Source organism: Ooceraea biroi, chromosome 2 (assembly GCF_003672135.1).
Source record: "Ooceraea biroi isolate clonal line C1 chromosome 2, Obir_v5.4, whole genome shotgun sequence".
Classification (NCBI taxonomy): Eukaryota; Metazoa; Arthropoda; class Insecta; order Hymenoptera; family Formicidae; genus Ooceraea; species Ooceraea biroi.
The window spans coordinates 12,488,622-12,513,102 of NC_039507.1; the positions used below are offsets into that span (position 1 = coordinate 12,488,622).

Consider the following 24,481-nt stretch of genomic DNA (forward strand, 5'->3'; position numbering starts at 1 on the left):
ATTTGAGCGACATTCCCCGGCAGAGATATCATGGCGTTTCCGTGCCATTCTATTAGTCTTTCATTCCCCGACTCGGGGCTATTTGATTCTCGTTTTAATACAGGCAGCAGCGCGACGGCGATTAGATTTCTCCGTGTCCTCTTTACTTTTCCCTGTTTTCCCCGTGTCTTCAAATACGAGCCGTATCTGCATGTATAATATTGTCGGCACAAAGAACGCGCGCGAGACCTTTGCCGCGACGTGGATTGCCTTGCATCTTTCCTGTGTAAAACCCGCACAATGTGATGCGGTGTTTGCGGTTTCATGCAATTTTAAATTTTCGAGCCTCTGTATATTACATTGGGTTGTTGCTTGCAATGATCCCTTTTTATATTTGTCCCTTTTTATGGCGTTGCTTAAAGCGACAAAACAGGCAGGTATCGAATTAATTCGCGTTGCAATTTCGTACAATTACAAATTAAACTTTATCAAACAAAAATTGAATTTTTTCTCTTTTTTCAATTTTTCTCATATTTGAAAAACCCATTCTATACATATACATATATGTTATAAGGCGTAGAATGAGGTCTTTTTTTATTTTGCAAAATAATGATCAATATTAAATCACAATTAATTTTAATAATAATTTCGCTCTTGTTTATTGCTTTCTCTCGTAATACTAAATAAATGTGTACATGTGTACTGTGTCTAAATGCTCGTGTCTAAATACGAAAGAGAGAGAGAGAAGGGAAATTAATTTAGACTATTGTACCATGACATCAAAGGGAGACTGTTGCTCTAGTTAACGCATTGGCATCGCGTATTCTCCAATCTCAGTTGTGACATTGTACATTACATAGTCATTAATTTCGCATTTATTAATTCATTAACTTTGCAACGCATTACGATGGAATTAAGACAGTTCTTCATTGTATCACGACGCAATGAAAATTGGTGGTAATATTTATGTTGTTGTTCACACTTCCTATTGATCTGTGCGCTTATATTATTAACATGAATGCGATATTATAGTAATAAAATAATTATCGTTAATGGGTTATGGGATATATTTACATGCATAAGTGATGTGCACTTTATTACATTTTGGAATTAGTTTAGCTATTAGTTTTCAGAATGTTACGTAGTATATTATGCAGCGTAGCGATTGTTCGTAATTGTACCAATTTCCATCAATAAAGCATATTCAGGATAGTTTATAATGAGTCTTCATCAGGGATAAATGTTTAACGGTACTTGCTAAATTGCTCAATACTTTCTTGCACGAATGAAAGGATGGGAGAACTGTTGCAACATTCATTCGGAAATTGATTTTAAAAACTACCGCAATTTTGCCTATCAATATAGAGCAGTTGAAATGTCCATCACATGTGAGCAATCAGAACGAAGGGGTCAACCGGAAGGAAAAAATTGTATCTGTAATTGAAGGATATGGTGCGTATCCTGCATGGAAGGCTGAATCAGTTATTGCAAAAATAGAACGTGATACTGATATCGACCGGTGATGATCGGTCTATAATGGTGCCACAGATTATTAAAAAAGGTTATTACTATTATTTTACTTAAATTAAAAATGCCAAAATTAAATTAGAAATAGAAAATTTATAATTTGAGCAACAAGAAAAACCGTGAATGCATAATAATGCAGCAATTTGTAAAATTTCAATCAATCTTGACAAAGAAATGGCGGCATGGTGTGTGATTATAATCTCTGGCGTACCGTTGCTATTTGTATTGTATTTCTGTTGTTTTGTGTTGCATGTTGAATATTAATTTGTAGCTATCGACCGCTTCGTTACGAACTCGTAATTAATTTGTCATTCTGCATAAAAATAACGGCGTTCCATTCAGCTCACTCGCGACTTGTTAACTCGTTGATCTTTTTCTTATCCGACACATTTTTGCAACATTTTACGTAGTCGCAAAAGCCCGTGGCCAAAAAACTCGAAGCCACTATGACGTCGGGAAATATTGGCATTTCTAAAAATTAAATTGTTCGTATACGTGGAATACCCAAATCGGATCAGTCGCATCCGATCTGCACAAAATTCAGGCGTTTCGCAATTTCAAATATTGCCTGCGCTAATAGAAACTACGCGACGTCAATACTGAAATGTTCATTGCGTTATACAAATAATCCCTCAAGCTACACTCGGACGAGAACAAGGCGAGGATAGAAATCCAGGATTGAACCCGTTGACCCGTGACGATGTGCATTTTGCACACCATGTGACCGAAGTGATATGAAGAAATATCAGGGGATCAGGGATAAATTTACCATTTTTATCGCCAATCATGAGAATTAGCGTTCTTGTTAACTATAAAATAAAATGCATTCCGCGGACAATAAGGATCGTCCATGCTTTGATAATAAATTCTTGTCTATTCAGAAACGCTTGGTATTATTTTAGACGATGAATATCACATCGTAATCATTTCAGACTTAACAATAAAGCTCGCGAGCGTTTCTGGTGCAGTGAAATTTATGTTCATCCCAATTAAAAGTTATCTGAAGCATCCTCGTAGATACCCTTCAGAACCGCTGAGGCGGACTGCCGTTTCTCAGTTCATGGAAACACAGACAGTGTAAATTTATTTAAATGCCGTTCACGATAAGCGTTGTGGAAGCTGTTATGAATGGAATGTAATTTCCTGAAAAGCAGAGGAAGGCTCGCGATTTCAAGCGCGACTGTTACATTTCCATTCGGCCACCTCTTTAACGATTTCGTAATTGTCAAGTTGCTTTGATCGATTCAATCGTTGAGAGCTTAACGAACAACTTGCTTCTGAAGTTTGTTAGGGAAATAAATCAAATTAATTTCGCGCGTGTACGCATGTGTAAGTATCATTGCATTACCTATATTCTGCAACTGTCTTATAAATTTTCTATTATTGTATTATTTTACTTTTACAATCATATATTCTCATTATAATCTTATGAAATGATAATTTCGATATCATTTATACACAAAGATATTAAATAAAACAAAGATATATGCTAGAAAAAAGCAGAACGTGTGAATAATCGTGTGAACTGTACGTTTTGTCGAGTTGGAGACATAAAAATATGAGATTATTATCAAGTTCTAGCGGATAGTTTCTGATTCAATTTTTCAGAGAATCACGGTGAGCACGTATTCGTTTTAGCGGCGGTGTTATTGGTCACGATAGAAGCGCTGACGATGCTACCGCACGCATCGGAGGGATGTTGGCTCGTAAAATGCAATCTCGTGTGTGCACGGGATCGCGTGTGTACGTACGCGGAACGAGCATCTGTCACATCGGTGGACAATGCACACAGACAGAACCACGTGAAGCTACTTCCCGAGGACACAAAGGTCCAAAGGGAGAAAAAAATCCATCTTTCCAGGATAGACGAACCGAGGTCATCCAAAGCTTACGTCTTCGGTAACGCGTTGGCAGTTTTCCAAAGCTTCTTCGGCCAATCGACCCGCCTGATAGCCTCCAAAACATACGGCAACCTCTCGATATATTCACCGGAGCCATGGGCACTTGAAAGGGCATTGCGAACATTGCACCCTGCGCGATTAATCGGAGCCAAAGGCAAGAGGTGCAGTTATCGTACCAGATTGCCAATCTAACGTGACGTAACGGAGAACTCTCTTGGATCCTATTCTTTCATTCGTTCCTACAATTAAATTCAAATGTACTTAAAGGTATATTTAGTATTTACACTGATTTAAATTCTTTTTGATGAATTCGCGTGAATTTCGCAGCGCAATATCAGATCCTCGATTTCATAAATATGCATCCAGGACTTTTGAAAAATTTTTAAAAAACAGCGTACGGTACATTATAGAGTAACGTCATGTATATGCATGCGAATTGTAACAATATATTTTTCGATGCATTTTGCAGCCTTATAATAAGTGTCCGAGTCTATACATGCGAAGAAGCATACACACATTCTGTCTTCACTGAAAATTGAGTTCGTTTGGTGTTCTACATCGCGAGACAAGGAAATAAAGGAATGAAGGAAACAAACCTGAGACAATCCGTTATTATGCGGTATATCATATCATAGTATTACAGAGCGCTGCATGCGCACATAAAGTGTAATTATTTCCCACGTGCTCGCCTTTCCATCACGCTCTCATAATTATCGCGAATATAATTGAAGCTAAACTTTAACGCGCGGATTCATATCAACACGGTATTTCCCGTTCGGGCGTGGCTCGTGCCGGCGATAATTTACGCTGGAAATCGATCTCCGCTCGTTGAATATCAGTCGTGGATTAGCGGCAGGCCGACCGCTAAATTATACGGCACCGAATCCGATCCGGGCAATCGGTATGCGACAATCGCATTGTGCGCTCCATGATTTCTCGCGTGTTTCTATACGGATAGTCGTGTTGACGGCTCACCCTTGCCCATCCCTTACCTATGCCTGCCGTTTCCTGGCCACCGCGGTGGTTGCCTTTTCCGCAGGTCACCTCGTACGTCGTATGATTAACACGGCCGAGAGTGCGGACGGCGTGGTTTCGGCATGCTGCACGTGACATTACGGGTATATCATCCATTATTCTCTCCTCTCTTCACCCTTCACTTCGCGATTCTCTCAGTGTCGCGCTTAAATAGATTCACGCGCTCGCGCGCGGCTCCGCCTCGCTCTCATCGAGCCGCGCTGCCGACGCTCTCTCGTACGTATTTCCTTCCGCGCTACTAAATTATCATCAAGTTGACGGAGTGGCGATAGTGTTACTTAGCATGTTCCTTGCAGCTTCGAGTTATATCGAGTGCCGGCTTATTGTGTTTCCAATTATTCGGGATGTTCGAAGATGTCGAGACGTGTGTCGAACGGAAGTGATGCGAGCGTCCTGGTATGACAGCTTGTATTAAAATTTCCCCATGCCAACATTTTTCATCGCTTAATTAACAGCGCCCAGTTTTTGAGGGACACTCCTTTACACTCGCGGTATTTTTGTGTGAAATTGCTCGCACTGGAAGAACCGTGTGACGTGGAACAAACCGCGATCGATAATCTTTGTATACAATATGGAATATGAGTGAGAATTAATGGATGTTAATTAAATGATGTATCATTTGTCACGTTGATTTTCGCTTACGTAATATCTGCTAATGTATCGATCAACAATTCATCTTCTTCTCTTTCTCTAAAATCTGTAGAATTCTTCAGTTTTAAGAGCATATGTTCAAGCATCGATTTTCTCTCAAGATGTCTCATTTACTCTATTCGGGAACAGGATCAAGGCTATCCTCGGTCTATAGTTATTTGTTATATCATTTATCTAGCCACTTCGCCAATGTCACATATAGGTGTGGGGATAATGACATAAACGCGAAGAGGACAAAGGAAAAAAGATAAGAGGCGCCTCGGAAAATAACCAAGTAACCTGCGAGAAGCAGAGAAAGTAAACGACCCTTGGCGCTTGTGGCGGCGCTCTTTTGATTTTGATGGATCGCCCTTTTCTCGTGACGTTTTCCACAGGTTTCTTCCTGCGGCATTTCCTTCCTTCCTTTATTCCTTGCTATTCGCTAGAATGAAGTAAATACCTCGGCTGACGATGATGGACGCGAAATCGTTAAAGCGTTAGGTCCTTCAATCTTAAATTGACTACGAAATATGGAAAAAAGATTCCTTCTCTCTCTCCCCCTCTCTCCCTCTCTCCCTCTCTCGCTCTCGCGAAGCATATTGAAGACGAGATTGTTTTTATTTTCATTATATACACATGCTCGTACATGACATTAATTAGAAACGTTAATTGCGGACATTAACATGACATACGTATTCGATTAAAGTTCGAAATCAAGAATACGCTAGTTTATCTCGAAACAATGGAGATATTCAAATAAGGAATCGAGAGAAACTTGTAATGAGTTTTGCAAAGTTGAATATTGATACAACGATAACGGTTTATGGCTTGGGTTTCCTGTGCAAATTGCATAATCTCAAGTACGTACGCAGTCTATAAACCAGTCGGTACAGTTCGACCTAATTTGTTGCACGTCCATTCACAGCTCCACCCAGCACTTAATCGAACTGACAACCGAGTCAGCTGTCGCGAATTAATTTGCTTCGCGGGTGTCAAGAGCAGATCGGCAATTGTCACTTTAACTCCACCTCTTCAAAATAGCCTGAACCATCATCTCTCTGACTCCTTGCAAATCTGCTTCCTTCCGTGAGTTTTTTTGTGTCATCATGCTTTTGTCGCAAATGTTTTATTCCGTGACATAAAAAGGAGCATTTTTGCAGAGATGTGTACTTTACTGTACATTGCACAGAGTCCTTATAATCTGGTCGGTTATTTCGTTTAACCAATGAACAGAGTCCTTCTCATTATCTTGCAGCGTGCAACTTCGAGAAAATCACTTCCACGCAATTTCGTAACAATCCGCGTTGCAGTAATCAGCAGCGGGATACCGGTATTGCTTTAATGACATTCTTTGGTGTGGAGAAGTGCACGCGAGAATTGCTCAAGGAAAACACAGATCGGATGAGCGATCTTGAAAAGGAACGAACGGCCGCCCATCGACCATCCGGTGAATGCGGTGCTTTAAAGGGTTGTTGAGCCATTCTATGGTAACCACAAATATTACAGTCCAACTGGCAGAAATATGCCCTTGTGAAAGTGCAAGTCGAATTTGTGGCCGGGATTTGCTCGTCAGATCGCAGCTCTCGTGTCAGCTGGACCGCACGAATACCGCAAAGCAGACATTCTGCGCATTCCAAAATTGTAATATTGCATTTGTTCTGTGAAGTTGCTCTTCAAAATACAAAAGAAATTACAGGATTAGCAAAACGGCTCTCTCTCTCTCACACACACACACACACTCTCTCTTTGTTGCTTTTGAGAAGAATATAAGTAGAGGAAAGACACCAATATCGACATTTTGTTTTTGGAGGTTATCTCTTAACTTAAAGCTCGAAATAAAAATTTGCGTATACATATATATGTACTAAAGACTGCCTCCTATTAGATGGTATTATATTTTTTATTTCTAGTTTTTAAGAAAATAACATTTTTCTAAGACACATGAAAACTGAGCTCTGAGAAATTGGGCGCCAAAACTGACATATCTATTAAACATTATGAAACATGTTCAAAATATGATAATATAAATAAAGATAAAAATAAAAATAAAATATTTTTAGAAAGCGACAAGCATATAGAAGAACTTGATATTATAAAAAAAGAGAACTACTGTTGTTTAAACTACGTAATTTGTCAAAGAAAACTTATAGAAGAAAAAACTTTCGAACTTCAAGAACTCGATATAAGCTCAATTAGCATATAAACAAACAAGAAGTATATAGACTATGAGTTCTTAAGGGGGTATTCTAGTGTAGCGTCAGTTTCTCTGTTTTTAATGTCACACAAGGATAAAATACGAGCATTTTTATTGTGCCAATCAATGCAACAGTCTCTCGCCGTTAACACAAATATCTACATTGACAAAGACTTGGAATTAAAGTGGATGGAACTTACAGCGCGGCAACTCGACGTTTCTATAGACTCGTGAATAGACTCAGTATATTCGTGCTGAGCAACCACGTACCATAGTTCAGTTTGTACAGCAGTGCCATTCAAGCATGTGGCATGTAAAGAGATGCGCTCTCTGACGAGTTTCCCTTCTCTCTATCAGTGTATACCTGTGAATTTGATATAACTCGTCACAATGTGTGCTATGATCGCGAATATCCAAGTCTCAGGAGAAGCCTCAGTTACCGCTTTGATCCGATAATCACCGGACTGGATTTGGGCAAGTCCTTTTAATCAGCGATCTATTGTACACAGGGACACGCATTTAATGCGTAACCGAAATCAATAGAATGTTCTCTGTTGCTATAATTTTGTGCAAAAAAATGATTTCAATTTTCAAATATCACGTTCTCCATCTTTTTAATGCTAAACGGATCCGATCTGTCTAAAAACAAAATGAAGAATGATAGACGCGTATTCCTCGATTTTAACAGTGATTTTCAATGTGAAACACTCATACGAGAAACCATTATAATTTCACGCGTATAATACGTCGATATTTAATAACAAGCCAGCACTAGCACAGAAATCGAGATCCGCGAGGAATTAAACGCTTTCTCTCGCTGCATGCCGCTTCAGGTTCATGTTGCCTGGCGCATATGAGCGAATCGAGTCGAGAGCACCCGGACGTCCATAATGGGGGTAACTTTTCGAAGCTCTCTTCAACGAGAACCGCACCACTCGCGCAATCGTGGGTGAGGTGCTCGTCGACGGGGTTGTCCGCGCTTTGTCGGTCGCGTCCATATGCAACGCATGTTGTAATTCCCGCCGATGTAAATACGCGTAGTTTGCCGCAGACAATCGTGTAACGAAGTAGATAGATACGGCCGTCCGTACGTACGCAACCGAGGTTAGCGCGGCGGGCAAACCGCGCTGACAGTTTCCGGCGTGGTAGCTTCCGTACACGCGAGAATTCGCGACCGAAAAGTCCGACCCGGACGTATACGCGCAGCGCACTGCGGCCAAGCATCGCACGAACTTCAATTAGCGACCAGTGGGCAATTAACAGAGTACACGAGGCTCTTGCTTACCACCCTGCGAAAGTTCTGTACGTGCGCGTACGCGGGAGATGCGGTTATTAAGGCATCCTATGCAAATTAATGCTTCGTCTCATCCGCTTTTTCTCATCTTTCTCTGTATTTCTATGTTTCTCCCCTTTCTCCCTTTCTTTCTCTTTGTCTCTTCGTTTTCCTAGCCTGTCGTTCTCTTCGCATTTGATCGTCGTGCCTCTCTCGCCGTCGTTCCGATGAGCACGTCTGCGAAGCATAAAAGTAAAAGAGCAGCGAAAGCGATTCCCTTGTACGACTAATATTGTATGTCAGGCGAAAGCAAACGTGTGTCGTCGCTACAGAGGCTTAACTTTTTGATAACGCGAGCTCCCGAGGAAGTTTAACCGGTATGAAATGCAAGGATAGATAGACGCTAGGTAGTATGCCAAAAGTCTGGTAAGCGCTAACGTCATAGTGTTTGCTATACAATACTAGTCGACGAAACTCTTCTTTTTTTTCTCTGGAATAATTATCACAAAATTCTAAAAAAACTTCGTAATTCGGTGTAGGTCACTATAAAATTCTTAATTTTTTAATGGTAAAAACAAACAGCATCTCACTCGATGAGCTCAACGATTAATTACGCCATCGTGGAAATGTTCGTCCCGAAATAAATTTCAATTAGCATCACCGATGGTAATTAATGGCACGTACACAGTACTTGCGCACCAATCACTCGCGAAAAGCATTTCAAATTAATACGTCTTCACTCATTCCTCTACTGCCCCCCCCCCCCCCGGCGTTATATGCGCTCATTCCGGCGTCCCTTTGCTGTTGGTGATAAATAACAATGAATAAACACACCACAGAGAGGACCATGTCAATATCCAACGTTGGCTTCGTTCAGAGCGCGGTTAAATGCGCGGAAATCGGGATCTCGACTTGATGCACCGGCCTTGATGCACCGAGTTTATGAATAAGACCGCCGGACACTCCGAAAGTTACTCGAAAGCGCTCGAACAACGGATGATCGCAGTAAGTACCTGTCACAGCGAACAGCGTCACAACGACTGACGCGTACAATGACAATCCCGCACGACGACGTACTGACGTCCCTTAATCCACGCTGACGGAAATGCATACACTCGGGACGGCGCCGTAAACCGGAAGCGTAAACCGAGGCGGCGATCCCCGTCGGAGATGTTCCTGCCTCGACGACTATCGAGACGGACTTGTCGTGGACTCGTTGAAAGCTGCTCGCGTTTTCGAGGGCGAGAGATCGACGGACGACGACGAGGGTGCGACGCAGCGCACCGCACCGGGTGGCCGCGGTAATCCGACGTGATCGCCCGATGGGGTAATCGTCCACGGGAAAACAGTGATGCACGTCGAGATACAATTCATCTCGGCGTGCGTGTGCGCGAGTGACTTGCTTCATCAGTGCAGACGTGGTGCGAAGGACGTGCTTATAAGACCACATGGAGGTTTATAAAAAGTTAGATGGAAAGTATACGCAAAAGTTTCTCTTAAGATACAAACATTTTAATTAAACATTTCTTGTATACTTTCGTATTCATCCGCAATGGAAAACACGAGATCATTGATAAAATTATGGAGTATAAAGTAATCAATATAACGCAACTACTAATATATATGCATTAATGCATGTATAATATATAGAAAACTTTTCTTAATCTTCTTTCTATATTATTACTAAAAAAATCTTATAAAGGTAACAAAAGTACGCCAAGTACATAAAAATTCTATATGTATATGAAATCAATAATTAAACCAAGTGCCTAGAAGCCATTCAGTTTGAATATTTGTAATTTGAAATAGTATTTGTCATAAAATTAATCTTGCATTTATACTTGGCGTGCACTTGGCGTGCCGTGACCGCATTAAAACATACTGTCCTATCTATAATCTGTATTTTATGTGTAAATTATTTTTATCGACTAAGTAATTAAAAGAGATATTTATAATCACTTTGCTAGTCTAAAACAAAACTAAAAACGTGTTTGTTGTAATATTTTCAAATAAAAAGATTTACGAGTCATTATTGAAAATCATCAAGAAAATCATCACGTACAAATTTACAAGAATACAGTGCGACCTGGAAACGCCAAGTACACGCCAAATATAAATGCAAGATTGATTTTATGAGAGACAAATACTATTTCAAAATACAAATGCTCGAACTGAATTGCTTCTAGGTATTTGGCTAGTTAACTATTAATTCCATATACAGGGTGTCCCACTTTAACTTTTACGCTTGAATATCTGGAAACCACGGCAATTTCAGGAAAAATGTTTCATACAAAAGTTGCAGGGTTGGAAGGGGGCCATTCAGTGGCGGTAACAGATTGGTCATTCGGGGTCATTTTCAAGGTCAGTTAAAGGTCAAGTCCAATTTTTTAAACAGAAGCCTATACTTTTTATTGCAGATTCTGATTCTCCATCGAAAAGTAAGTAACTTTTGTTCGAAACATTTTTTTAAAAAACGCCCTTCTTATCCCGAAAACTCAGGTTCAACCTTTGGCGGACCAATGATAATAACTCGCTTTATAACAGACACTGAAATTTTTTTTAGTATTTTATTATTTACTGTCAGCACTAGCGTATCTCATGTAAAGCGGAGTAATCGGCCCTTTTCAGGGCCACAAGGTGTGCAAATCCGATCAGCAACCTCCACGTGGTGCACACTGGGTAACGTTAATGCTGACGGTAAACAGTAAAATACTAAAAAAAAACTTCAGTGTCTGTTATAAAGCGAGTTATTATCATTGGTCCGCTAAAGGTTGAACCTAAGTTTTCGGGATAAGGAGGGCGTTTTTAAAAAATGTTTTGGACAAAAGTTACTTACTTTTCGACAGAGAATCAGACTCTGCAATAAAAAGTATGGGTTTCTGTTTAAACAATTGGACTTGACCTTTAAATGACCTTGAAAATGACCCCGAATGACCAATCTGTTACCGCCACTGAATGGCCCCCTTCCAACTCTGCAACTTTTGTCTGAAACATTTTTCCTGAAATTGCCGTGGTTTCGAGATATTAATTAGTTTCAAGCGTAAAAGTTAAAGTGGGACACCCTGTATAGATTTTTTATGTACTTTTAATATATAGAAAAATTCTATTAATCTTCTCTCTATATTATTATTGTTATTCTGTTGTTACTTTTTGGTAGCTTTAACTAAATTTTACGCGCTCGGTGCATTACAAACTTTTACAAGCCCCGTAAAAGATATGTCATCAATTTCGCGCGCGTAGCGAGGTTGGCAAAAGTTCCAACTTACGCACCTGCGCAGTTTCTTTGTAAGTGGATTACTATCGCGCGAGCATGAGTTACGCACAGTCCTGTAATGCAAACTTCACTCGAATATACAAATTCGAGCGATATTAAATTTCCGGTTTTTATCAGGTTACATCCGGTGCGAAAACTCGGTTGTCTGCCCGTTCTCTTGCGTGCACGATAGACGTTCCATTGTTTTACGCGAATAAGAAATGAACAAAAGACAGTAAAAAAAAAGAATCACTTATGTAAACGCATGTATATCCTATATAATATTTTATAATTTTTATATTTTTATACATTGCCGACCGCGCGAAATGCGAATAGTGCCTGACTATACGCTGACCACGCATTGTTTGCAAGTGATGTGTACTTACATACTTAAATTTAAACACCCATAAGACATACAAGTAACTTCAAGTAATAAAATAATTTGATAATGAAAAAAACTGCGAAATGGGAAGTCCTCCATTTCATTCGGTCGACAAAATGTTCGAATTATCGACATCAACTCACATGTGTGCATGTACGAGTCACGAAGACACAGGTCACGATGATCCGCGCGTACTGACACGAAGCCCGGTCTTCCTTCCTTCGCACCACGTCTGCACTGATGAAGCAAGTCACTCGCGCACACGCACGCCGAGATGAATTGTATCTCGACGTGCCATCACTGTTTTTCCCGTGGACGATTACCCCATTCGGGCGATCACGTCGGATTACCGCGCCACCCGGTGCGGTGCGCTGCGTCGCACCCTCGTCGTCGTCCGTCGATCTCTCGCCCTCGAAACGCGAGCAGCTTTCAACGAGTCCACGACAAGTCCGTCTCGATAGTCGTCGAGGGCAGGAACATTCTCCGACGGGGATCGCCGCCTCGGTTTACGCTTCCGGTTTACGGCGCCGTCCCGAGTGTATGCATTTCCGTCAGCGTGGATTAAGGGACGTCAGTACGTCGTCGTGCGGGATTGTCATTGTACGCGTCAGTCGTTGTGACGCTGTTCGCTGTGACAGGTACTTACTGCGGATCCATCCGTTGTTCGAGCGCTTTCGAGTAACTTTCGGAGTGTCCGGCGGTCTTATTCATAAACTCGGTGCATCAAGCCGGTGCATCAAGTCGAGATCCCGATTTCCGCGCATTTAACCGCGCTCTGAACGAAGCCAACGTTGGATATTGACATGGTCCTCTCTGTGGCGTGTTTATTCATTGTTATTTATCACCAACAGCAAAGGGACGCCGGAATGAGCGCATATAACGCCGGGGGGGGGGGGGGGCAGTAGAGGAATGAGTGAAGACGTATTAATTTGAAATGCTTTTCGCGAGTGATTGGTGCGCAAGTACTGTGTACGTGCCATTAATTACCATCGGTGATGCTAATTGAAATTTATTTCGGGGACGAACATTTCCACGATGGCGTAATTAATCGTTGAGCTCATCGAGTGAGATGCTGTTTGTTTTTACCATTAAAAAATTTAAGAAATTTTATAGTGACCTACACCGAATTTACGAAGTTTTTTTTAGAATTTTGTGATAATTATTCCAGAGAAAAAAAAGAAGAGTTTCGTCGACTAGTATTGTATAGCAACACTATGACGTTAGCGCTTACCAGACTTTTGCATACTACCTAGCGTCTATCTATCCTTGCATTTCATACCGGTTAAACTTCCTCGGGAGCTCGCGTTATCAAAAAGTTAAGCTCTCTGTAGCGACGACACACGTTTGCTTTCGCCTTGACATACAATATTAGTCGTACAAGGGAATCGCTTTCGCTGCTCTTTTACTTTTTATGCTTCGCAGACGTGCTCATCGGAACGACGGCGAGAGAGCACGACGATCAAATGCGAAGAGAACGACAGGCTAGGAAAACGAAAGAGACAAAGAGAAAGAAAGGGAGAAAGGGGAGAAACATGAGAATGACAGAGAAAAGATGAGAAAAGCGGATGAGACCGAAGCATTAATTTGCATAGGATGCCTTAATAACCGCATCTCCCGCGTACGCGCACGTACAGAACTTTCGCAGGGTGGTAAGCAAGAGCCTCGTGTACTCTGTTAATTGCCCACTGGTCGCTAATTGAAGTTCGTGCGATGCTTGGCCGGCAGTGCGCTGCGCGTATACGTCCGGGTCGGACTTTTCGGTCGCGAATTCTCGCGTGTACGGAAGCTACCACGCCGGAAACTGTCAGCGCGGTTTGCCCGCCGCGCTAACCTCGGTTGCGTACGTACGGACGGCCGTATCTATCTACTTCGTTACACGATTGTCTGCGGCAAACTACGCGTATTTACATCGGCGGGAATTACAACATGCGTTGCATATGGACGCGACCGACAAAGCGCGGACAACCCCCGTCGACGAGCACCTCACCCACGATTGCGCGAGTGGTGCGGTTCTCGTTGAAGAGAGCTTCGAAAAGTTACCCCCATTATGGACGTCCGGGTGCTCTCGACTCGATTCGCTCATATGCGCCAGGCAACATGAACCTGAAGCGGCATGCAGCGAGAGAAAGCGTTTAATTCCTCGCGGATCTCGATTTCTGTGCTAGTGCTGGCTTGTTATTAAATATCGACGTATTATACGCGTGAAATTATAATGGTTTCTCGTATGAGTGTTTCACATTGAAAATCACTGTTAAAATCGAGGAATACGCGTCTATCATTCTTCATTTTGTTTTTAGACAGATCGGATCCGTTTAGCATTAAAAGATGGAGAACGTGATATTTGAAAATTGAAATCATTCTTTTGCACAAATTATAGCAACAGAGAACATTCTATTGATTTCGGTTACGCATTAAATGCGTGTCCCTGTGTACAATAGATCGCTGATTAAAAGGACTTGCCCAAATCCAGTCCGGTGATTATCGGATCAAAGCGGTAACTGAGGCTTCTCCTGAGACTTGGATATTCGCGATCATAGCACACATTGTGACGAGTTATATCAAATTCACAGGTATACACTGATAGAGAGAAGGAAACTCGTCAGAGAGCGCATCTCTTTACATGCCACATGCTTGAATGGCACTGCTGTACAAACTGAACTATGGTACGTGGTTGCTCAGCACGAATATACTGAGTCTATTCACGAGTCTATAGAAACGTCGAGTTGCCGCGCTGTAAGTTCCATCCACTTTAATTCCAAGTCTTTGTCAATGTAGATATTTGTGTTAACGGGCGAGAGACTGTTGCATTGATTGGCACAATAAAAATGCTCGTATTTTATCCTTGTGTGACATTAAAAACAGAGAAACACAAATAATTTATAAAACTGTGCACTAATAAGCGTGAAAAGAGACAGAAGATTATATAGATCCGTTGCCAGCGCAATTTGCATTTAAATTCCTTCAATGGTATAAATCGTAAATTTTGAAATATTTCGGTGAAAAGTTCATATTTGTAATACTTGGTACTATCATTTTGCGCTTCAATCTTGCCAGACCTTGTTCTTGTGACGTGCACTCTGATATTTTCATTTCATGAAAGTTAAAAACTTATTACGAGAGAACCACCGTATATGGATATGTATGAGTACACGCTTACAATTGTATTCAGCACGATTACTTCGTAGATTCGTAACGCGGTTGATGTACAATAAAATCTATAGATACTCGTTTATTCTCGGCATTAGCGCGCGAGACAATAATGCACTTCCGGCGATCGACGATGCGATCGAAACTATAAAACTGTGCTCGAGAGAGGGGCCGCCTGCATACTTCGCCGCTCTTTTACGACTTCATTAAGGCTCCGTTACGAGCTAGATACTGCCGAGTGAACAAAGTGTGTGCTTATACAGCGCCCTTACGATAAACCGCGTCGATTTATGAACATCGCGCGTGGTTTAACGGCCATTTCTAATAATTTTTCGCTTCGCACCAACGCCGTCACCGTTTAAAATCGTAAAACCGACGAGTTGCAAGAAGGGAAGTGGTTTAAGAGGCAGCGAGGAATAATAGTTTCTAGATACCACCAGCCAAGATTTTAATTTGTCAGACGGGATTATCAATAACGTCAGGACGCGACGTCGTTCTGTACGACGCTGGAATTTATTTTTCAAGTTGAAGTTATATGAAAGCTTTTTGTAAAAAGTTTTTTAATATTTTATCAACATTATTTAATATTATTATTCTAATATTATCGACGCATGCAGTATTTTTATAATTAATGCAGAGATATGTGCTTATCATTAAACTATTACTCGGCAATATGAAAACCTAGATTAATAATAGACAGATTGTGAATTAAAGTGGAATTTTCATAATTTCCAAGTTGATAATTATACTGATTCTGTTATCTCGTGATATTCGCTAAAAGAAACGGTGCGATTTAATTTGCATAAATTTGGTCCCGTCAATCCCTTGTTTAAGAGGATTTAGGGTTACCGTAACAACAACGTCCTTAATCGCCACATAACGTAGGTTCAAGTTCAACTACATCGTTGCGGTGTGATGCTTTCCCCGAGAAAGGTAAACGTCAGCACGTTTACAATGCAAACAATGCGCATCAATGTTTATGGTATACGAGAATTTAATAACGACAGGGACTCTGCGGTAATGAGGATGAAACGTATCAAAATATTGATGCTCGTGCAGTGACAACTGAAGTAATGAGATCAGAAACCATTCAACTTCATCTTCCAGCATCCGCTTTCAGGATATTTGATCGTAATTTTGGAAATTCACGTAACATGTTTCATAAGCGGAATGATATAACAAGCTTTCCAATTACCACCATACAATGTACGCCATACAATACACGATTTTATCAAAAAAATAGATACAATATGATAGAAAGTTGGTAAAAGCAGAATTTGTTTCGACTGGTACGTAATGAACGCAACAATTTGAAAAACATCTCTTGTGCTACAACTTTGATAAATAATTACAGAGCAAACAGGTTCTTAAAATGAGTTTTTCCATAAACATAAAACTTTTTTTCGTAACTGTTTTATTACAAACATGTTTATAAAACACAAAAATTTCCCCCTCCGCTCCGCAATTGATCAAATCCAGGCGCAAAAGTAAGCATGAAAATGAACTATATGTCACTTGAAATAATAAGCCAGCCAAAGTGTTGCATTTTACGCACACAAAGATATGTCGATATTCGGCAAAAAAAGCTTTTACTTGGCGCATATTGAAAAAGCAAAACATTGACAAATATCGATTGAAATATGCCAAAGTTTTTAATGCTGCAAAAGCGATATTTCCAGTCGGATCAGATATGCATTTCCATACTTTGTTTCAAATATAGCTTGGCCGAGTTTTGCGCCCCGCCATATAAGTCCTCTTTTTTCCCCCTTTCGGCATATTTTTTTAATAACGATGTACGAACATCGTCAACCGTGCGTTGCGTTGTACTATGCAAACAATGCGTATACATATTTATACGCTACCGTGGATTTCGCAGCGATGAAATCGCCGTTGTGACGAGAGCGGAAACAGCGCAGAGTATTTAAGGTCTTTAGCGAGTCCCGAGCGCGGATCTTACATAAACGTCACGACTGATTAAAGTTTTATGCCGTTCTAATTCTAGAACTCGTTCACGCGCCAGGCGTAGAATCGGTCGTCGATTCATCGTCGATTTTACGCGCGTTCACACGCGCGAGTTCCCGCAATTGAAGCCGCTGATACGAGACGTCATTATCACGAGAGGCGGCTAGGCCGCACTTTAATTTTTTACGTTATCGATACGATTAACGCGCGTCGTACATACACACAGAGCGTACCGTATGTGTACGTGTGCGCGTGCGTATGTGTGTAGGCATGCTTACAGACTCAGCTCGCGATTGCATCGAAACACGTAATACCCACAAAATCCCGGGGCGTTAAAGTTAACTGCAATCGAGACGACATTATGGGTTGTAATGCGGCGTGCGTGACGCACAAAAGTGCGCACGAGTCGCGAAACGACACTGTTCATTTATTAAATGTTGAATTTTTCACGACACGCGCAATTTTATTGGCCCACTTTGACAGTAAAACGCTCTTACGGTGCGTTCGCGTGCCTCCTAGCTGCATTTGCCAATAATCTGCCATTCTATACCGCGTCTATTAAATTTCGAAATGTCAGAGGCATTAACGTGCGCTGTCAAACACACATTTCGTACACGCGTATACGATTACGCGCCAGATTAAATCAGCAAACAACTCGCTGCATCGGCGATATTAACCCGATCGATGTGAAAAGAAAAAACTTAACAAATTGTTATCTTCTTTTTCATGTCGAGTTTTCGAATCGAGTCGTAGTTTCACAAGTTCACGTTATTACAAGTCACGATTGCAATATTAAGTTTGCCGAGGGGGTCTACCTGTTTACGTAATTTTTGCTCACAATGATGCCGAGTCGGAATCCAGTTGCATCTTATATCCTATCTCCGCTCATGGTAAACTTTACCTACGCGAAACGCGACTATGCTCCGAGCAACATTTAATTCCATTAAGCTTACACGACAGAGGAAATTTAACTCCTGCGCGTAAACTTTAATGCCGCACAAAATAAGGCGGATACGCTTCGTTTAAACTCATATTTAAAAATTCACAATTGTACTACGGTTAGACTCTTTCATAAGTTTCCGGAGCAGACATGAAGATTGTTACAGCGAAGAATGCAAAAATCTCTCCGACAGAAAAGAGAGACACGTCTGATCGAATAATTAAGCAGGAGAAAATCGAGAGTCTCCTTTTTTTCATTCTTTTTCTCTCTCCCATTCATCGGCTTTGATTTCGCGCGTTCCAGTCATCGTTCAGCCGCGAGGACTCGCGCGTTTTTCGCGCTTCCTCCTCCTCGGGTGGAGAAAACTATCGGTTGTCGATCACCTCCCTCGCACACTGCGCTCGTTACGTATTTCATTCAGGAACTCACACAGGAATTTCTACCCCGCCGGAACGGCGCGCTTCGACGAGGCGCGCTGCATCATCGTGGCGAGATCGAAGCAAATGCAGCGGTCGCGGATGCAGCCGGCCGGGGCTGTCGAATATCGCTCGTACACGCACGCACGCACGCACGCACGCATGCAGATCGCGGTGCCGTGACACCGCCACGCGCGACGTACGTTTATTTCCGTCGACGGAAACGTGACACCAGCTGCACGGTCGGGAGCTGTGAACCCGTCACTCCCATTCAAGAGTCGCCGGCGGACTGCGAGCTCGCACTGTGTCGAGATATGGGAGTGGTGGAAGCGTGGGAGATGGTGAGTCGAGGGGAGTATGGTACCCCGCGTTCAATGAGTGGAAGAGAGAGAGAGGAGCGCGCGTACGAGGGGTTGGAGAGAGCGAGAGCTGCAAAGTGAGGGAGAGAAAGAGGAAGAGAGAGAAAGAGACGAAGCGCGACGATGCGAGGCAACAGGGATGGAAAACAGTCGGAGAGAAAAACCAGACAGAGAAAGAGCGAAAGCATTGCAACGAGGGGCAATGCGAGAGAAAGAAAGCGAAAGAGGGAGAGAAAGCGAAAAAGAGAGAGAAGGAGAAAGTTCGGGAAACAACGAACGAAGAAAGAACGATTGACGGCAAAGGGACGCGGATGGCGAGAAAGAAGCACGAATACTTGAAGCACCTGGAAGCGACGAGGAGAAAAAAAGGGGGATGAAGACAGGAGTAAAGGGAGGGACGAGAAGGGACGAAAGGCGAACAAGGACAGCGCGTTGTGGCGGAAGGGTGGCGCAGGAGTGACGGAACTCGCCAACACGACATCCCTCTCTCTCTCTCCTCGGAATTCTCGCAACCTCTTCCTCATTTTCTCCATCCGACCCTTCTCGCTCCCTGCCCTTTGTCCCTCGATCCTCATCCGCTCTTTCTCGCGTTTCATTTTTCTCGCTTGTATCAGACAGTTCGCACCCTCCGCTTCCTCCGCACCTTATACGCGCCATTTTTTTTTCACCAGCTCGCTCTTTAGACACGATTGTCGCGATCTCTTCTCTCCCTCTTTCATTCCTTTTTTCTTGCACTCTCTTTCGGGTATTCTCGCAAGTCTCGACTCATTCTTTTTACTTTACGCGCGTCTTCAACAACGCAACACGCGCGAACGTGCGTAGACTACCGCGTAAGCGCAAAAGGATTGTTCGCACCGCGGAATGTCGCGATTACCGCCGGAAGACATCTTCCTCAACCGTGAAGACGGCGCATCCTTTGATTATGCCCATGTCGCATAAAACCTGGTGACGAATTTCATCAAGAGCGCGCGCTGCGAGAAATTTCATACGGAACTGCGATACCTCTGCTCAAATGTGCGAACATTTAATCTCGAGAACGGTTTCACAGAAGATTTTCTCCGTTTTCTATAATATTCATATAATATTGTTTTGAATCTTGTGCGCAAACGTGATTATTTACATGATTATTTATAAACGTGATTTATTGTAACAATTTTTAATAATAATTGATCGCAAACGAATTTTAAATTTTAAAGAATTGCGTGTTTATTAAATAATATTATTTAATATTTCTTATAACTCTACTTGATACTTTACTTTAGTAATTAAATTAATTAATTTTTCATAAATCTTGCCTAACGTTTTAAGTTGTACGTTGTTGACGACTTCTAAATAAACATTTTGGTGTAATTCGCAATTGAACATTGTATTTATTATTAAATTTCTGTATTTCGTAATAACACTTTCGTGGAAACGATGCGAATATCCTGAACTACATTCCTGCAACAGTAATGCATAACTGCTGCGGGCGTTTCAAATCGTGAGTGGACAAATTGTCTACTTCTGGATACTCTAGTATTAAGGGTATTATTCCTGCATGTAGAATAAGCGCACAAATAAATGACCGATACAAATAATCGTGAATATGAAAACTAGAATTATTTATTTATTTCAGTATTACATTTTCTTGAAGAGAATTTAAATATTTTGACTTTTAATGTAGGTAAATATATTTGTTATAAAAAGCATTTTTGTAAAATTTAGTATTATATAATCTAGTTATAATATTGCTGCTAATTGTAAGTAGCGCATCGGATAAGCTGCATTTAACTTATCTCATCATAAACAATATAGTCATAACATAACGAGCCCAATAGCCTCGAGGATTTTAAGGTTTACGAATGCTCCTAGAACTTTTGATTGAAACTAACAAGGAATCAATATTATTATCATCGTATATTTTATTATTTATTATACCATAACTTGCATTATGCTATTTATTATATCTTGTCATTACATCGACGATTGACAATACCTAAAACATCAATTAAAACTCTTGTAAAGTATCATAATATCCATCATAAAATGTTGTGTAAAATTACCGCGCATTAGAGATATTAAAAACATGAAGATGTATTTGAAAACCACAAGATATAAAAGATTTTAATAAATATCTTTATGTAAATAAATAGTAAACGAGAGTTTGGACTAAGGAAAAACGGAGAAACTTGTATATTTTCCTGGATTACATGGATTACGATTCATGTTCACAGTTTTCATAGAAGCGATCAATAAGCAATCATAAAACGACTTATGTGTAATATCTCATAAAATTCGATATCGCAGATTGAGTTTCCCACTCAACACGGCAAGTTGGCTTAGCTCATGGGGGTAGTTCAAAATGAGCCAACAGGGATAGCGATATCACAAGGAAGCTTTCAGAAGACTCACGAGTTCAGTTTCAAGGAAAGCAACAATGTACTACATACTTTCTGTCCCTCTCTTCCTTGCTCCGTGCTTTTTCAAACTCGTTTCAAGTTTCTATTTAGAAATAAAAGCTCGAAATAAGCTATCTCGACAAAAATTGGTCCAAAAATGTTTCTCCTGAAGGAAAGATCCATTTACATTTATACCATATTAGAATTTTAAGCTCATTAATTATAATACAATGCTTTCGCGCATTTACGTTTCCAGAGGGCAATATTATTATAGAAGATGTAATAATCATCATCATTGTATAGCTTAATTAAGTTTAATTGCATGAACGAAGCGTTCTGATTAAATCCAGCTTTATTGATTGTCATTACTAATGTTAATTTTAACTTTCCTAGAGCGCGATCATTTACGCTAGGTTAATGTAAATGCAATCATTATTTATCGGTTGATCGGCTGCATTTTCGGTGAAATTCTACAAGAAATGTAGTTTTAAATATTCCTATTACATGCATACAGCTTTGTAAACTTTTGTCGGGATTGCGAAGATAGTAGTGGGACCAGATTGCCGATACCTGGCTTACAATTAGGTCAGATCTAATCCTAAAGGATCTAATCGAAACTTTCCACGTTGTTCGATAACGTTGCAGGTTGCACTCACTCGACTCGCAATTTTTCGAGACTTTTAATTTCTTTAGTTCATTGTCAGTATTTGCGAAGGGAAAAGGGCCGATCCACTAATAGAAAGATAAACGAAGTTAAAAGCGTTAATTAGAAAAAAAGAATATTCTGAAGAAAAATGCTTTAGTCAGATAATCAAACGAACTATTTACTTGAAAGAATAGAAGCAAAGTTAAAACCGGATAGTCACTAATTAACCTAATTGCTGTTAGCGCGATCAACTGTCTCGATTAATATTTCAGAAACAAAACAGTGGATGAATTGCATCCCTCTTGCTACCTTGCAGTACCGTTCTTTTTTTTTACGTAGCGAGTATTGATTTTTCTTGAACCGCGTAATATCTTTCCAGTCGGACTCTCACATATCTTATTCTTTATTACGCGGACGCGCTTGTTTGAGACGCTCTGTATTCCGCATACGTCGTAGCGTTATTATTCCAAAAATGTTCCGGGCGTTTCGAAGCCTGTGTTCCCTTCGCCTCAGCCGCAGCCGATAGAAAAATCCGACGAAGCTCTCCTCGAGATTTTTGGCTACGAGCTCACCCTCTTCTCGATACACACAGGCGTTTGCTCACATTGCGACGAATGAGGTGGAAGCTTTTAGGAAGCACTGCAAGGCAGACACTTTCTGGCGTACGGAACATGTATAGGGCCTCTCCATCGCAGCCTGTCGACGTGGAAATGCGCTGTGAACTATCAAAGACAAGAACGACGGCGAGTTCCCGACACGAATTTTCCGTGAAACGCGGCTTGACTGAAAAGCTTGCCTGAGATTAGGTCGGTGGCCAATTTCCGCACTCTCTTCCGGCTCACAACATCTTTAGCACCACACAGAAAATCATACTGTAGGCTTCTCAGATTTTACAGACATTTTTAACTGCGCTGTGCACTCAGTGCTGATCAATATATTGCGCTCTCTCTCTCTCTTTCTCTCTGTATGTATTCAGTGCATTTAGAAAATAAAACTAAACCTCCATTAAATATTGGGACTTATCGATTCTGGATAACGCGCCTGTGAAGTTTACTCAAAAGAAGCATTTCATGCATTTTTGATAAAATAATATCAAATATAGTATGCAACTTTGACGTGGCGTTTATTTTAAAATATAACAGCTGGTACAGAGTATATACGTTCGAGACATTCAAGGGAAGAAGAAACAACGGTAACATGAAAAAACAAGAAAAGATTTATTTATCGCAACGGTAACGCAAAATGCAGTTGTCTTACAAGGTCATTACTGTTGACTCTCATATTTGAGACTGCTTTCACATTTGTCAAAATCCAAACTTGCTGTAAGCGCTTTTCTAATAATTTTTCCTGCAGCAAACATTTTTTCCGTTGTTATTTATCTCTTTATTTATTCGCTTAAAATTTCTACGCTAAGGATTGTCATTTTTTATTTCGCAAAATAGACTTTTTTGCAGTACAGCCAACGTTCCAGAGGGATGCCGAGAAGCCGCATGAACCGTATAAAAATATTACATCGCTTGACTCAATCAAGGAAATTACCAGCGTTGCAGAGGCGGCGAGCACACAGAAACGTTCGAAAGTTACAAAAGCAAACAGCCGTTGCCTCGAGCTGCGCGGGCGAGCATTTCACGCTTATCTCACGGTATTAAGCAATCCTGACCTTTTTCCTGTCTCCATGCCGTAGTCGCGCACGTGTCACGTACACGCAAAAACTTACGCCGCCGGTCTGCCGGGCTCATTCGGCCGGAAGTACCGGACATCGGGTGAAATACGATTGCACACCGGCGAACGTACGGCGGATGGGAAGAATGGGGACGCGGAATCGCGGAATATCGGGGTGGTTAAGGTTGTAAGGTCAAAAGAGGCGAGCGAGAAAGAGAGAAACGAGTGAAGGGAAACGAGGGACGGGGACAATGATAGGGATAAGAGAAGGAGGGTTCCAACTCTGTTGACTCTATGCGCGCGTAGTGGCCCTTGCATATTTTCCTCCCTCTCGCTTTGTTTAACCGGATATCACGCCGCTCTCGCGCAGTTGTTATTTACGTCAGCCGATGAATAACAATGAACGAGAACATATATTAAAGGTATCTGTAAATCCGAAAACCGTGTGACAATTCTCGCGCTAGGAACGATGGGGAACGATAGGGAACGACGAACGTGTCGGCGATGCGGTAGCCCATGGTGGTGGCGGTGATGGCGCAGTACGACGAGAGAGTGCATTAAAAACGACCGTCGACGAAACGACGGAGAAACGGACGCGATAGCGCTTCGGCTATCCGACCGATCGTTTTCCACCGTTCGTTCGTTCGCTCGCTCGTTCTTCGCATCCTTTCCAAGCGCGTTCACGGGCATTTTCACACGGATGGCCAATGTGTTGCATCGCCCGTGGCGGGTGCCACTATACGCCTTTCTTTGCTTCTTTCTTCAATTTTTCCTCGCTTCTGCATAATGTTTCCTGA

At 41.4% G+C, this 24,481-nt stretch overlaps 1 protein-coding gene across 2 annotated transcripts in view; it reads right to left on the reverse strand.

Annotated features, from left to right (window-relative positions):
• LOC105283719 (protein artichoke) overlaps positions 1-12,680 on the reverse strand; it is an 82,547-nt gene extending 69,867 nt beyond the window's left edge. The window contains exon 1 of one of the 2 annotated variants that reach the window (XM_026967969.1): positions 12,318-12,680. The gene's annotated coding sequence lies outside the window, so the exon portion shown is untranslated. The remainder of the gene's footprint in view (positions 1-12,317) is intronic. The other variant, XM_026967968.1, reaches the window with a different exon arrangement.
• Between the last annotated feature and the right edge of the window lie 11,801 nt (positions 12,681-24,481).